The sequence below is a fragment of the Callorhinchus milii genome, unplaced genomic scaffold, assembly GCF_018977255.1.
Source record: "Callorhinchus milii isolate IMCB2004 unplaced genomic scaffold, IMCB_Cmil_1.0 Scaffold6, whole genome shotgun sequence".
NCBI lineage: Eukaryota > Metazoa > Chordata > Chondrichthyes > Chimaeriformes > Callorhinchidae > Callorhinchus > Callorhinchus milii.
The window spans coordinates 24,557,993-24,574,003 of NW_024704747.1; positions in this window are offsets into that span (position 1 = coordinate 24,557,993).

Below are 16,011 nucleotides of genomic sequence, written 5' to 3' on the forward strand. Positions count from 1 at the left end.
TGATAAACTTAGACCTAATTTAAATGCGTGTCTCAGTGCACAACTTTCCAAGTGTAAGTTTAATTTCCAGCAAAGGCAATTTGTTAGTGGATGTACTAATTTGCAAATCATAATCATAATCCACATTTTAGACTTTCTCCCCCTCCCCCTCCCACCCTCCCCATGTACGTTTAAATCACAGAGTGCCATTTCCCTGCCTGCATAGGTTCCCACCCAAGTGTCGAACATTCTTCCTTCAAACCCAAGAGACGTTTCTGCTGTAGCTAATTTTAAGGCCACCCATTGTTCAGCGCTGCAGTCTCATTTTATATTAATATTCTGGAAGTTGTCAAATCTTGGCAAAATCTATGCATAAATTACACAGGATGTAGCTCCCAGGAGGGAGATGTAATGACAGTCATGATCAGCCAAGCCCAGGAATACTCTGAAAAGCAGCACCCAAGAGCATCCACTGGTCAACTGCAAAAACTTTTCCACCTGATGTTTTGACCTTATAATTTGATCGGCGTAGAGGAGATTAAAACATTTTAAAATTACAATTTTTTTCTGGCTTTGGCCACAGCTTCCAGGGGTGAGTCGCACATTCTGACCTCTATAAAGAAGCCTCTCCTAATTTTGATCTACTCCTTGATAACTCCGCCACATTTAATTACCCCGTAAAGCACGCTATATAAATGCAAGTTGTCATTGTTGCTTTAGGTCTGGAAAACAGCTCATTCCAAAAGAATAGGGAGGTCATAGCGAGTTTAGAACTGATTGGATATTGACCCCCCCCCCCCTATCCCACCACAGAAAATTGTAAAAGCTAATAAATACACAGTAAATACTTTTAAATAACTGCACAAACAAAATAAAACTTGTAAGGCGCTTTCGAAAAAAAGAGAATGTATATTTTTATAACAGCACATATAAAAAAAGAATTTGGTTAACACAATAAATGATATATGTTCCTTTTGTGTTTATGCCATATCCAGACCAAATCCTTGAAGTCACGCTTGCTTTCAGCGCTTCATGAATTGTATCTTGTCCATTCCTTGATTTCTCTAAAGTGAGCCAAGAGCTAAATGGTATCCTTACAAGAGCGGTACCTTACTCATGCTGATAGAGAAGCTGTAGATGTTATCCTTCTCAACCAGTTTATTTCGGAGGACTCCAGACACCAACCACCACACACCTCTGGACTTAAATCTAACTCTCAATCCCTTTCTTCCCACATTATAGAATGCTGCGGTTAGTTTAGGCTGCAAACAAAAATGCACCTATTGCAGAACAAACTTTTGTCGCTCAGATTTTACACTTTACACTGGGTACAACTGGGTACAGTGCAACTGTGTTGAATCATTGTATAGAACATTAAATGATGCTCTGTTGTGTATCTATCCAATGACAATGGAGCAAAATGGATACTGTACTTTTTAATCTATTCATCTTTTCAAAGTCTACCCAAATGTTATTTGGATTAAAATTGTTTGCATCAGAATGTCCACTCTCTACTGTTTCAACAGATGAGTAACATATTAGGCTGCAATATCAAACTGTGTTTGAATGGTACATTGGAAGTGTATTTTTTTCGCAAGATAAATGTGAAGTGTTGTGCATCGTATGCTTTGCAGAAAAGGGTAGAGTAGTCAAACTGTATGGAATTTGATTTAGAATTGAGATTCAGAAGCAAACTTTGATCTTGGCAAATTTTACTGATTAAAATACGCTTACCGTGTTTAATAGGTGAAATGAAATGATTTATATTGTGAGGCAACAACAACAAGATTCCATTTATAGAGCGCCTTTCACGTCGGGAGGACGTCCAAGGTGCTGGACAGTTGGGTCAGGACCCGAGCAGGGGGGAAATGGTCAGGGTGAGGGGAGGGAAGGGAGGGAGCGAGGAGGGGGTAGAGAGTCGAGAGGGGAGCTGAAGGCTCGGTCAAAGAGAAAGGTCTTGAGACCGGCCTTGAAGGAGGAAAGGGAGGAAGCGGCGAAGGCACTGGGGGATAGAGTTCCAGAGCCTCGGGGCTGAGAGGCTGAAGGCCCGGCCACCGATGGTAGGACGGTTGGGGCGGGGGATGTGGAGCAGACCGGAGCCAGAGGAACGGAGGGTACGGGCAGGTAGGTAGGGGGATAGTAGGTCAGAGAGGTAGGAGGGAGCGAGGCCGTGAATGGCCTTATAAGTGAGGATGAGGATCTTGAATTTGAGGTCTGGAAATATGATATGCCAGAGGATTTAGTTTCAGACTAAATGACTGAAGGAGCTTTAGACAAGTTTTGACCATTTTCTGCCCAAATGTTCTGTTGGAGACCTACAACAGTGTTAAGCTACGTTAACCAACCAGATCCTAAGAGAAGCAATTTACTGCTTTAAGAAGCCAAAAATATCCACTTGCCCAATTCAAATAGACTCTCGGTGCATATACAATAATCCTTGCATTTGATATAGCGCCTTATCACATCTTCGAGCGTCTCAAAGTGCTTCACAGAATATACTGTAAAGTGAATTGAATGTATATTTTGTGGACGAAACACAGCAGCCAATTACGCACAGCAGCGTCCCGCAAATAGTCGTGGTTTGAAGTGACCAATTTATTATTATTTTTTTTTGAAGGAATTATTACCCTCCAAAAGTGATCCACCAATCGACTAATAACCGGGTTTCTACTTACTGATAGGATTAAGGCAACTTGTGCAACATTACACCCTGCCCAGAATCAACCCCAGGTCCTCTCGCTTGCGTGGCGAGTGCTCTAACTACTGAGCCACAGGGTTCCACTGGAATTGGAACCTGACACCTTCTCCTCCTTTCAAGGCAGTATGACTGTACTGCAAGAAACTCAAAGGTCACATAGGGTGTATCTTTGTGCATAGAATCATCATTGTAAACCCTTTCCCTATCATGTCATGTCAGTGCTCACTTCAAAGTACTGTATTGATGTGCTGAAAAGCAATCTAATGTGACGTTCACCATAAAACAAAATTTCACTATTTGTTTTAAATGCCAGAGGATTTTTGCAAGTTTTTGCAATGATTTTTAGCATTTCAGTGTTTGAAATCGAATACTGCGTCATGCAGAATACAAATCTGATCTTAATCTTTATCTTCATGCGCAGTCTCACAGTAGATTAAAAATAATAATAATAATAATCCTTGCATTTGATATAGCGCTTTTCACGTCTTCTAGACGTCTCAAAGCGCTTCACAGAATAGACTGTAAAGTGAATTGACCGTATATTTGTGGGCGAAACACAGCAGCCAATTGCGCACAGCAATGTCCCACAAACAGTCGTGGATTAAAATGACCAGTTTATTATTGTTTTGTTTTGGAGGGATTATTATTAGGCGTGTGGAGTAAAGACCGGAATAGGAAAAATGAAAAATAATACCTGACCCCAGGTCAATGAAATTGAGTTGGAATTGTTACTTAATCCTAAAGCCTAATGTTTTTAAGGATTAAAATAGTTCAGCATCAATCTGTGTTTTGAAGATCTTAACATTGAGTGTTCCCAGCGACTTCTGTTTTTGTTTCATGGTGAGCACGACTGTCATTTGAGATATCTCAAAGACGTGATAAGGCGTTATATCAAATGCAAGGTTTATTTCATTATTAGTCATGCTAACAGCCCAATATGAATCAAATGCGTGTTGGTAATACAGTTGTTGAACATCTTAAAGGAAACGCAAGTCATTGATGAGCAAGGCAAACAAAGTGCGAACGTTGAGTTTAAAAACAGGTCAGAAAAGCCACCAAGAGTACGTTAGAGAATTACTTACATTTGTACTACCCCATTGTCAGTTAGTGTGAATCACATCAATCATTCATGCAGTTTAGAAATCTGACACAAAAACCTAAATTAATCTCAATTTGCTTACAACCATTTTACGCACAGAAGCAGAATTCTGTTTCAATGCCTTTATGATAGCACAATAAGAGGCTGGAGATAGATTAAACATTTATCAGTAAACATCACCCTGGGTTTTTCCATAGCTATAATTATATTTTTCATAATTTATGTTAAAAACACAAATATTGTCCCGACTGGGTTATAAGCACGTTTTATTATTTTTGAACAATTTTGCAGAAATGTGCAAAAACATTATTCATTTGAGAGTTCATTAATTATGCAAATGGATTGCAATTAACTCATCTGCTCTGGGAACGCAATTTGCATAATAATACACTTCATGTTTGTGACATTATTTAATAAAAATACATTTGTGTGTTTTTGAACAACTACTGCCGTGAAAATATGAAGCACCACACACCCAAGAATGTGGTTACCATATCATCTCAACAGATTTCTCAATATGCCTCATCTCTGGTAACATCCTTGTAAAAATATATTGCATACTCTCCATATCTTTTCTGCTGTCTGTCGACCAGAACAGCACACTATACTCTTACTGTTCACAATATTATACACTGAATCTTTGAAATCTCTGACCATTTGCTTGAGGTTTACATTAATGATTGAATTGGATATTTTTGAGGTTTTGAAATATTTCATACCTTGCAATTCAAAACCATTGGACTGAGTGTGTGAGCAGCTTCTATTAACACAGGTCGTCTCGCCTTCATATATTCAAATCTGCTGTTCAGCAACATTTCGCACACAAAAAAATATACAGTCGATTCACTTGGCAGTATATTCTGTGAAGCGCTTGGAGACGACTCAACGATAAGGCACTATATCAAATGTAGGGATTATTATTATACATTCTGTTTATTACACCTAACAGGTAGGTTTCAAATTTTAGATTTGGCAAGTACAGGATATCTTAGTTCGGTGCAAATTGATGTTTGCAAAATCTAAACCCTCTTTAGAAATGGCACAAAGTTGAACAGTACAGAAAACGGAATAATAGGTCACAGGAAAGCGAGTGAGGGTGTGTAGGTGTAGTTAATGCCCAATAGTCAAATTACAATTGTTCTTCAAGCATCAGGACGTAATGGCTTTGAATGAAGAGGTTCAGTCAATGACAAGAATTACTGTGAGAAGCCATAATGGTTTGTTGATGGATATGCATTCCATGGATTCAGCTATTTACCTCCCCCTGTTTACGTAGACGACATTTAAAATGGCACAAGTAAACACTACATTGCCAGAAGGGATTTTGTTTTTTCAAAGAACCATTCCAAATAGAGATACTGAGCACCATTAAGTATTCTTCCAACAGAATTTAAATATAATTTGGAGATGATCCAAATGGAAGATTTAGGTAGCACTGAGCTTTGTTATTGAACTGCTTGTTTAAAGGAGACAAAATCTATTTTTGAGCAATTGAGTTTGTAACTTGACCTTGGGAGGTGAAATACATGGATTCTGCAGGAATATGTGACTCAAATGGGATGGTAACAGATTTTCTGCCAGGAGGGTTTGTGCCGTTATGGCTTAATGATCCCTTTGAAGCAAATGACAACGGCTTTTACAGTACTAAGTCTATACGCTTCACTGATGTCTGTTTCATAAAAACAAAGAATGCGAGTCCCTCACATAACAGGAGCAATTGTTTTTTGAGGGCATTGTTCAGATGTAACTACTCGTGCTCTCAATTTCTACCTTTTAATATTTACAGCTTGTACGTTGTACGATTAGTATAATAATAATAATCCTTGCATTTGATATAGCGCCTTATCACGTCATCGAGATGTCTCAAAGAGCTTCAAGAATACACTGTAAAGTGAATACTGCCGATATGTGCATTGTCAGCTTAATTCCCTTTCCCCCCATATCCAATGGGTAATCGACACTGTTCTGTTATAAATAACCAGCTCTATTATTGAAGTTTAACACATATACAACTCAACATGCGTACAGAAAACTTTAAAACAATTAACATGAATATTCAGTTATTCTGTCAATTTGTAAATCCAGAGGGTATCAAAAAACTCAGAACCCAATGGTATACCTCAGAACAATCAACATCTGCAAGAAGTTAATGATTTGGGTGTAACCTGTCACTGTTTATATTATGATTCATGCCTATAAATGGTCATTTGGAGCACGTCTAGTGCTTTTTAAAAATAACTTGCATTCAATATAGTGCGCGAATGTGAAAGCAATTCAGGAGTAGTTTCTGCCATGTGTAGTGACTGTATGTTTATAGGCAAACTATATCTAAGTAATCAAGTGTCTTTTGCATGGAGAAACATTATCAAAAAAAGACATAGGAATTGTGACCATGGATTTAATACAATTTTATGTATAATATTTATATCCTACTCAAAATTTACTGCACCTATTTAACATATGAATGACATTCTCTAACACTGGCAGTCGTGTGGAGTGTTCCCAGATACCTTAAGAATGCTTAATGGTCTGAGCATAAAACACAAATGAATAAAATAAAATAATCAGCTTCAAGATTTATGGCAATACGATTCACGGTCTTCACTCTAAGGCTGCTGGAAACGTACGACTGTACACGTTTAGCTGTTGTATTTCTTCAGGCATGTTTATTTCTGTGGCATTATTTACAAAGCGCGGCTTTAGAACAACATACATTGAAAATGTGTCATTAGCTCGTGGAAGTGGGGAGTTAACAGGGCGATGCTGACTGTGTAACCAATCGAAAAAATGTACAGCAGAAGTTCAACATTAGCTACATCAGTGCAAACAGAATGTCATCTCATTCACACAGGATCATGTGCTAATGAACAGGCTCTGATCATTAAGACCTGAAGCTCTCCAAATGTTACACCTTCCAATTAGCACGCCACAGCACAAATGCAACTATTACCATTGAACAATCCTGACAAAATGGATACCAATCCATTGGAATGAAATATAATGGATGAAGTTAGGGTGAGTGATTATTTGTGATTACCTTACAGTAATGCACAACATGTAGGAAAGTCATGGCAATCCTAAACTACCTCTTTGAAGATAATGAACTTGGCTTCCCACTGATGATTATTCATTAACAATTAATTCTTTCCTCAGTGTTCGGCCTCATTTTCAGCTCTCGCAGCAAACATGCAATGGAATAATTACAAGAGGAAATGAAATGCAATTAGTGGCAGCAAATGCCAACATCTGATTAAAAAAAAAACACGTTTCAGCAGAGATGCTATAACTGCAGGCATCTTGCCTGTAGCAATGAGCTGGGAGTCGCTTTTGAAAATTCTTCCATCGCTGTGAGTTTTTAGCAGCTGGATTAACGTCAGATTAGTGAGATAGCCTCACTCGCTTGCCCATCACATTTGAGACATTCAATATCGACTGTCAAATGTTCTATTTCTTGGCTAGAATAAATCACTCCTTCGGCGCTGAATAATAGCTTTGGAAGTTTAGAAGCAGGATCTTCGGGGATTTGCGTTTTGCAAGCATAACGGTTACGGCTATCATTCCTTTCAGATGACACTGTTTGTGCTCTGCCGCATAGGAGCCAGAGACATAGCCATTTATGATGTGCGTTACATTTCTGATCTCTTCTGAAGCAATCAAACCCCTACAGGTTTCATGTCAGAACTCTCATCTATACACATAGAAATACATTGTACTCAGGAACACCCACACACAAAGGAAACCTTAAAGAGGAGGAATAGCAAATTGGTTGCCGTGACATTTTTGAATCCACTCCTGTCATGGTTAACATTGAAGTTCACTACTTGAAGTGTCTGTTTGTTCCTAACCAGAAAATCAAATAGTTGGATATGGTTGAAAATTCAGGACTATTTTTTTTCTACTATTGCAAATCCTTACAAAAGCCGGGATCTTGGTCATACTGCGTAACCTCATGTTTAATGTAGCTTTTAAATAGCTTTTATATAACAATGCTTGCTTTTGAGTGTGTTCCTTCACATCGTCGAGATATCTTAAAGCACTTCCCAAGATTTATTGTAAAAAGTACAGTAACTGTGATGTATTTTGTAGGCAAAGGCAGCAGCTAATTTACACCCGAAAAGAGAGGAAGATAAGAGAGGGAGAAGTGGTTGAAATAACAGTGAAAGATTGGTGGGTTTTGAAAGCCAAGAGGTACGGGGTAAGAGGGAAGGCTTTGGAAAGAGCACATTAGCGGAGAGGCTGATACCTGACGGAGGCCAGAATTTGTGGTGCGGAGGGAGTGGCCAGGAAAAGTGGGTCGGAAAAGAGAAGGTGAGACTGCTGAGGTGGAGTGGGGGCATTTAACAGTAAGGTATTTAATCACGGAGGTATTTAACAGGAAGGCCGAAGATCTTAAGGTGGATCCACAGACCAGGCAAGATGGGGGTGATGGACTCATGCAAGAGAGGAATGTGGGCCAGAGAGTTCTGGATGTTCTGCAACTTGTCGAGTGAATAAAATCAGAGCCGGAATAAAAGGAGAGCTGAGCTTCGAACAAGCACCATGTGATGGAGTGAGCAACTGGGAAATTGGATACAGTCAACACATCTAACCCATTGACAAAAGCCTTTCCTATGGTTTCTTTCTTTTTTCAAAGATTTTGCAGATGTTATATAATGTATTTCCCCTTAACTTCCTCTTACCAATTGCTAATTTTTATTTTGGTAAATATAGTATTATCCAAAATGCAAAATGTTCAAGTAAATGAACAAATGACCCTTTCACTGTTTCACTGAAATGTGAAAAGCTTTTTTCCTCAACAAAAAGAGGAATTTGGGTTATGTTATTGCAAATCAAGGATCTATTTGATTTAAAAACAGAAGTTGCATTTGTGAGCTAAAAGTGAAACTGTTCAAAGGGCGAATTTCTAGGGCGGGGATGATTTAAAGGCTGCACATACTTGACAAATACAAACATTTGACTTTTTAAATTGGGAGACTGAAACTTGGTATTGCCAATAGAGTGAAGGGACAAATTTGGATATTCTGCATCAAATAAATCACGCAAATTTTCAGACTCAACTATCTTCAAACCCTTGTCCTTTTTTTAAAAAAAGTTGTATTAATGATTTGGGCTATCATTATTATTATTATTTGCTATTAAGAACATAACAGCATAAGAATTTGCTCGGGGAAAGAAGAGCAGCGTCCAACTACTTCGCTTTCCACCATCCTGACAGTCGCTTGACATGTCCCTAATTATACACTGTATCCCTAGAAAATTGGGGATCTGAAGCTCTTTGCTCCTCCACATCTCTTTGGTTCCTACAATCTAGATGATAGACGACTTCATTATGTTTCCTGCCTAAGTGCATTTTTCTAAATTAAACTTTATTTGCCATCTATCTGTCCATTCTGCGAGACTATCTTCCTGCATTCTTCTGCAATCCTCTTCACCATTTACCCCCCTTCCCCAGTTTGGTGTCATCAGCTAATTTTGACAGGACACCTCCTAAACCCAAGTCATTTATTTATATGGTGAACAACAGCTCTAAACCCAGATCTCTGAGGATCACCACTCAATCCCTGCAGAATCTATTTTGTAAGATGTAAATGCTCATCTTCTGATCTATAGAAAGGAACAAATTTATATTCAGGTGAAAGCTTGAAAAGAGTTATGTGGAAAAAAAAGTTCAGTTGAATACAGACCACTCTATAAAAGATGTGCTTGACACCCATAAAAGCTCAGCAAGTTTACTCAGTGCGTACAAATTAGATGGGTATCAGCAAACCCTTGTATAGGTGTGACAACAGACCAGTCATTAACACAGGAAAAATTAAACTAAAACGAGATATAATATAACTTGTCCTGAATGAACTGATGAAAGATTAGTCTTTATATCTCTGGTTATTTTTTGATATTAATTAGGCTCTGAAAAACCTGAGAATTCTTGCCTTTGGCTTCAGTGGTTTCAACACATCTCATATATACCCTTGATGAATGCGTAGAACAAAAATAGAACGTAAAACACACCCTTGCAGAACACACTTTATTTGACATTTGAGTCAGAATGTAACAGTGCACATACAGTTTGAAAAAAAATAAGATTGTGTCAATGCCTCAGCCATAAATTTGTCCAATTTTAGTCAACATCAAATCTATGGGCCAAGCCGATGAATTTCAGAGAACGATTTACTCTCTGTACACTTGCTTATCGGGGGTTGCCATGGTCAAAATGTTCCAGGACTCTACCCGGCGTGAAGGGCGCTACATAAGTGCAAATTTCTGTTGTTGTTGTTCCACTATTCTGTGAACAAGACTGAGGCCCTCCTGATCGGCTCGCGCCAGCGCCTCTGCCCCTCAGGCTCTGGCAGCATCAACCTCCATGGTTGCACACTACAACTCACCAGCCAGTCAGGAACCTCGGTGTCTTGTTTGACCCTCAACTGTCTTTTCTTCCCCATATTCAAGCCATGACCCGCTCTGCCTTCCCTCACCTCCGTAACATCGCCCGACTCCACCACTACCTCACCCCTCAGGCCACTGAAACTCTTGTTCATGCCTTCATCACCTCCAGCCTCGACTATGCAAATTCCCTGCTTGTCGGCCTTCCCAACTCCTCCCTCCACAGGCTGCAGATAATCCAGAACTCTGCAGCCTGTGTCCCCACCTCCCCCACTCTCGCCCAACTCCATTGGCTCCCTATCCTTCAGAGTATCCAGTTCAAGATCCTAGTCCTCATCTACAAAGCCCACCATGGTCTCGCCACATCCTACCTTTGCGACTTCCTAACCCACTATCAACCTGCCCGCTCCCTCCGCTCAGCCGGCTCTGGTCCTCTCCACGTCCCCTGACCCACCCGCCCCACCATTGGCGGGAGAGCCTTCAGCCACTCTGCTCCCAACCTCTGGAATTCCATCCCCCAATCACTCCGCCTCGCCCCCTCCTTAGCCTCCTTCAAGTCCCGTGCCATCAGCCACCCCCCTTCCTCTCCCGTCTCTTCTCCCCCCGACCCCAGCTCGGGTCTGAAATGCTGTACACTGTCCAGGGCCTTGGGACGTTCTCCCTACGTGAAAGGCGCAATACAAAGGTAATCTTGTTGTTATTGTAATAATCCCTCATCTATGGAGAAAGGAAAGTGAGTCAATGTTTCGGGTCCATGACCTTTCTTCAGAACTGGGACATGTTGGGAGGGAGAAGCTTTTAAGGGCTAACAGAGAGGGGGGAGGCAGGGCAAGGAAGACAAAGGAGAAAATGGGGTAGAGGACAGGCGATGATGGGTTAAAGAGGTGTTAGTGATGCAAAACAAAGAGGGGGATTGCAACAAAGCCGGGGAATAGAGGTGTTAATACTGCAGAACAAAGTGGGGGCAAAGATTGCAGGAAAACAGGCAGACCAGAGGGAGAACCGGTGTCTCTGACCTGTGGACCCGAAACGTTGACTCACGTCAACTCGCAGCCAATCGCGCACAGATTTCCAGCATCTGCAGTATTTTGCTTTTCACTTTACGGTACGTTCTGTGATGCGCTTCGAGCCGTCTCAAAGTCGTGAAAAGTGCTATAGCAAAGGCAAGGATTATCATTATTATCTTCAAATTGTCTTTGCAAACATTCATGATACATTGCGGCATCGGCACAAAGTATTTCAGGCAACTCAGAATAAAAATACTTTATAAACTTTACTGTTTAAACTGCAATAAATATCACTCCTTCATCTTCTTCTTATTCAGTATGAGCAATTATGACACTTAACAGCCATCGACTGATGTGACTGTCCCTGGAAGCTTTGTCCTCGTCCTTCTAAGTGGAAGACCATCAGTTCACATGCATTAATATCTCTCTTGGATTACATATCTTCTGTGACATTGGAAATTAACCCCAATTATAAACACGGGATTTCAGTACACTGCTACTTAGAATTCAGAGCTATACCTCAAAGGCATTGATTAGTTAGAATTCTGATTTCCTACTCATATTTTATATAAAAAATGCAATAATAATTGATGAAATAAAACAGATTACACAACTCAAAGGAGTGTATTTATACGAGATTAAAAAAAATAGTAGATTGGTCACTCAATCCACGACTGTTTGTGGGACACTGTTGGACGCAATTGGCTGCTGCGTTTCGCCCACAAAATATACAGTCACTACACTTTACAATATATTCTATGAAGTGCTTTGAGATGCCTTAATGACGTGATAAAGCGCTTTAACAGATGCAAGCATTATTATTCTGATTATCATCTAGGGTCTGGTACTCTTGAATAAAAGGAGAAAGGACCTTTATGAATTGTTTTTGCATTAAGTTTATTCCATATGCAGTATTTGTGCTTCCAGTTATGTGAAGTGCTACTGAAGAAATAAGGGTTCCTCTGAATACTTCAGCATATCTAATGTTTTCTCTTTACATTTAAACCAAACATTGACTGATCTTTCGAATGAGATCAGTTTGATTGAACAAATTCTCTTCTGAAGGCCTCAGAGATTCTTCAGGACCTGTAACAATAATAATAATAATAATCCTTGCATTTGATCTAGCGCTTTTCACGTCTTCTAGACATCTCAAAGCGCTTCACAGAATATACTGTAAAGTGAATTGACTGTATATTTGTGGGCAAAACACGGCAGCCAATTGCACACAGCAGTGTGCCACAAACAGTCGTGGATTGAAAATGACCAATTTTGTTTTGGAGGGATTTTTATTAGCCGTGTGGAGTAAGGAAACTTGCCCAAGGTTTCGCCCTCTGCCTGGAATTGAACCCAGTTGTCTCGCTTGCAAGGCGATTGCTCTAACCAGTGAGCTACAGGACTGTATTCATTTATTAAACTAAATGTAATCATTGTGTTTGCCTTATTGCAAAAACACATCTTGCATTGCAGTTTACTTCCAATTTTCAAAATGATTTTTTTCGGGTACGCATTAGGTTACTTCCTGCACTCCTCCCCACCCCTTCGCTGTTCAATGGTCCATGTCATTTTCCGATATGAACAACACTTTATGAATTGTTGTTAAAAAAAAAGGCCAGTGAAAGAGATAACAAACTCTTGACCTCAAAACTAATGTTAGAATGAATTCTCAAAACTGTGATCACAGAAGCAGTATATTTTCACGAAATAACATTGTGGGTTGCAAATGTTGAAACACTCAGTTCTAAATTTACCAACACTTAAGATAAAGATACCAATAAAGAAATAGCTTCTTGTAAATGCAATGAAGAAATGTTCCAATCAAAAGATATTTTGTCATGACTTAAAACCACTCACGAATATTGCATCTATGGGACCACCGAGAAGTATCTATGGCATCACATTAAAACATAGCATTAGGTAAGTAGAAGGATATGTTCATGACTAGAACAGAATATCTCTCATCATGTAACAAGTGTTCAACAATTACTCTGTTTCCAGATGGTCCACTGCACACCATTTAACCCACCACTATTGCAAGTCCACAAATTCTTAATAATGAAATGCCCTTTTCCAGAATTGATCCACGTTTTATTCATTTGCTTTTTGGTGTAATTAACACCAAATTAATTAATTGGGCCCTGCTCCAATTCTCTCATTTATGCCTTGGCTTTCTGATATTGCCTGCTTCTGGGAATCAATAATCTCTACCACCCCCCCACCCCCCCCCCCACCCCCCACCCCCCGAGCCCCCTTTCCTTCTTTTTGCGTTATTTAAACATGTTTGGGGGTTTATTGATTTTCTCAAATAAAGTGTCAATAGAGATAAAGGTACGTCACAGTCAAGGCTCACAATCCCGTACAGTGCTGTGGGCGTTGGCTTTTGGGTGAGACAATAAAGTCCTGTGTGCTTGTTCAGGCGGACTTTATAGATCCAATTGCAATATTTGAATAGAAGAGAGAGTTTTTCCCTGGTTTCCTAGCCAATAAACCCCAATTAAAATTGGTCATTCACTTCATGGCTGTTTGTGGGACTTTAAGAAAGCACAAGTTGACTGCTGTGTTTCCCAACAAATACAAGCTCACCCCATTTCCACTCCACTGTAAAGTCCTGTGAAACAGTGGAGAAGTCTTGAAGATGTGATAAGGCCGTTTTCTTTTAAAAAATGGGCTTGTTCCCATTGAACTCCACAATGTAGCTGCTTTCCCTTTTACATAGTCAAGTACGAATGGAGACGGAAACAGTTGGCAGATTTAGAATTAAAAGTACAAAAAGCTGTCATTAGCAGTCTGCAAAATTAGCAAGTGAAAAGCTTACAAAAGTAACACTCCTCTGAACCATACTGGATGTCTTTACAAAATGTATTCAGTGCTGCCGCAAGTGAGATCAAGCAAATGGATTCTGTTGGCTTGTCATATTTGAGATTTTAATAAAAACGAGATAAAAATGTGTAAATGTCAATTTCCACATTGCTGGAATCAGAAATGGGTTACTGCTTAACATATCATAATGTTGGAATCAGAAATATAAGTTAGAAATCCTTACACCTGTTAGCTAACTTGGGAGATGACAATCTTGATATTAAACTGGCTGTTTTTTTTCAGGTGAATCTCATTAATCACACACTTGTCTGTCTTAAAACAATTGGTAAACATGAGAAGTCTAGTCAGAATCAGCAAAATTGTAGAGTTTATGTCTAAGTGTGACGTATGTTACAGGTTAATTGATATAACTTCAGATAAATTGTTATGAGAAAATGAGAGCATGTTACGCCTTGAAGAGTTAAATTGGTTCAGAAGTAAGAAATGTATTTATTACAGCTGCAGCTTTCTTGTTAATGTTGATGTAACAGCATTGTTTTAATCGGAATCAGCTGATGGGTACTAAGGACAGTCCCAACTTGTTTAAACCTGCAACTGTGAGGTGGGTGAGAACATGCAAATTTGCAAGGACCATCCTGACGTTTAATACAAAGGACAATTCTAAAAGAGGTATAGCAAAGCTGTACTTCATTCAGTCAGAATTGGTCATCGTGGTGTTCGCAATGAGGTGACGAGAGCGAGAGAGAGCGAGCATCCTTGCTCTGCGACTCACGCCATTTGACTTTGATTGTTCTTTTGAATCCAGTAACATCAGCAGAGAGTTAAAAGAGAAGAAAAATGACCATACAAGAAAACAGTTGACACACAACCACTAAAGACAATTCCTTAATTTGATACCTGCTGTTATCGGTTCCAGAGACAATGTTCACTGGTTCCAGTTTTCGAGCTCCAGAGATTAACTAATTTGAGTTCACCAGAAATGAGAAAAAAGAGACTGTGTGACTTTTCATCTGAAGCAAGCGATCTAAGATATTTTCTGTCTACTGCTTATGAATGTTGATATTGTCATTAGAGTAATATTACTATATACGTGAATGTGACAGACAATATTGTTGGTAGTAACTTGCTTATTGTAATTATGTTGATTGAACTAATGCAACTTTTCTGCCTTGTCAGCTTCGAATACAAAATACAAGCGACTTTGGTTCCTCTGTTCACAAGTCCTTGTATATAAGTTCTGGCAAACAGCTGGCTTCCGTAGAATACTTAACTCCACTATTAACGGTGCTTTTGAACCCAACAACATCACCGCAGAATGAAGTGAAATGCTGATGAAGATTAATAACAAAACGCTCAATATCCGTCTCTTTCCATGACATGCGTTTGAAGTTTAAACAATCGGTGCTTCGTAGCTTGCATGAGATGTTCAGGCAGCTCATAGTACTGGACTTTTACCACATCCTGAAACTACAAAAGTGATTTTTTTTATCTGCGAATCTGCTCCAAAGGCAACAAAGAAAGATCAAAAACAAGTTGAAAAACATTCTATTTGCAAACACTCCTGTCTTCCGGTTTGCAAAATACAAAAGCAAATTTTAAAATCTGACACAACGCTATTGCTGTCCATAGATCACATTTGTCCTGCAGGTTATGTTATTTAAATGCTTTGAATGTCTAATTAGCACAGCAAATTCCAAACATTGTACATTGTTTAGCAAGTGGACTGACGCAAGTCATTTTTAATCTCCACAGATTATGGGCAGTAAAATGTAAACCTGCTCTGAAGTGCGTTTTCAGCTTTGATTTAAAACCATTCCCAAATTTAGTCACTTCATTCCCAGTGACAAGTCTGGCTTACATCGCAACAGCCTAAACAGTTTTCTGTACACCGGCCATTATTTAAGCTTTCTGTCCTTGCATTTGGTGCAGTGCCTTATCACATCAGAATGATGTCTCAAAGCCCTTCACATTATTTACTGAGAAATGGAGAAATGGACCCAGTGTATTTATAGACAAACAGTGCAGCA